We start from the raw sequence: 1775 nt of genomic DNA on the forward strand, positions 1-1775 counted from the left end.
AGTATTGCCTGGAGCTGGTGTGACTGGTAGGCCTATACTGAAAAATGCTCAACAATAAAATTCTGTTATTATTTTGTGGACTTCTTTGTTTTTTAGGTAATGAATGTTATTGTTACATACAAAAAGCACACGCTAAACCTTTTCCATTGTATGAGTAAAATATTATTTTTGTGCATCAGTTAGGAATTTGGTGTACATGCAAACACCCTGAAGTGTATTTAAATAATCTGAATGTAGCAGTCATGAAAACGATGTAATTATAGTCCAGGAATGAAAACAGAAGTGTCCTGTTGTTCTCTGTATAAAAACCTAGCAGAGGAAGTCGTGATCATAGCATAGCTGAAATCCAAGGGTTCTTGGATGAGCAAAGCATGAATATGCCTTTCAGATACAGACAGTTTTGCTGCAATTGCAAGAAGAAAAGTGTTAAAAAAAGATAACTGCCTATGAAATTAGACAGCTGCAAAAAGGATAAAATCAGAGTAGCCTAATAACACATGCATCTCAAATCCAGTGCAATTACAGCGCAGTAGGAAGTTTGTGAAAAAACAGGAAATCGATTGGTTTCTTCTTCATTGTCAGTAATTTGAGATTCAGAAAGGTTGACGCTGCACAATAAACTGGTGGACATTTGTTAAGGAAACGGCATACGCTCACCTTCCGCTTTACTGAAAATGCTTACCATGCACCTGGACCTTAATAAGTGACTATACACCATTCAACAGACACCCTTACAAGTCTATCAGCAGTGGTCCTGAAGATTTCACACATCAGTGAAGAATATAGTGCTCTACCATTCCAAAAATCAGTGACGAACTGTGCAGATGCTCTAGAAACCACACGCACAAGATATTTCTAATAAACTGTTAATTCTAATAAAGTGACTGGTGAATGTATATAGTTCATGGAGTGTTCGTAACTGAAGTCTATGGACTGGGTGAGCAGATTCATTGCGTGTTAGAATAGCGTGTTATAGCAGGACGCAAATACATTTTGGCAATTAAATAAACATAGTCGAGGTCAGAGTTCATGGTCGAAAAAGCTGAGACAGATACAAAATCAGAGAGCACAGTGCTGAGGGAATCAAAGCAAGAGAAACACCCAGAAACACAATAAGTAGGAGGGTAATGACCAAACACAGGAAGACAGGAAGACAAGATATACACAGCTGGAGGAGGGGGAAATGAGACGGGGGCGCAAACAATGAATGGTGTGGATATACAAGACATGAGACAGGGTGGAGACTAAAATGAAAAAAAAAAAAAAGAAGCCACATGGTGCTAGCACCATGTGAACTGCAATGCCAGGCAGGAAACTGCGACAAGAACAGATTCCAGATAAAAATATTTATATATTTTTTTAATCACAGCTTTCATGTGTCTTGGCTTGCTTTCCACCAGTCTTTCACAATGCTGTTGGGTAATTTTACATCACTCCTGGTGCAGAAATTCCAGGAGCTAGGCTTTGTCTGATGGCTTGTGACCATCCATCTTCCTCTTGATCACATTCCAGAGGTTTTCAATGTGGTTCAGGTCTGGAGATTGGGCTGGCCATGATAGGGTCTTGATCTGGTGGTCCCTCATCCACACTTTGATTGGCCTGGCTGTGTGACATGGAGCATTGTCCTGTTGAAAAAAACAGTCATCAGAGTTGTGGAACATTGTCAGAGCAGAAGGAAGCAAGTTTTCTTATAGCACAGTTTTGTAAGTGGCTTGATTCATGCTTCCTTCACAAAGAAAAAATCTGCCCGATTTCAGCCTTGCTGAAACACCCCC

Source organism: Electrophorus electricus, chromosome 10, assembly GCF_013358815.1.
Source record: "Electrophorus electricus isolate fEleEle1 chromosome 10, fEleEle1.pri, whole genome shotgun sequence".
NCBI classification, from domain to species: Eukaryota; Metazoa; Chordata; class Actinopteri; order Gymnotiformes; family Gymnotidae; genus Electrophorus; species Electrophorus electricus.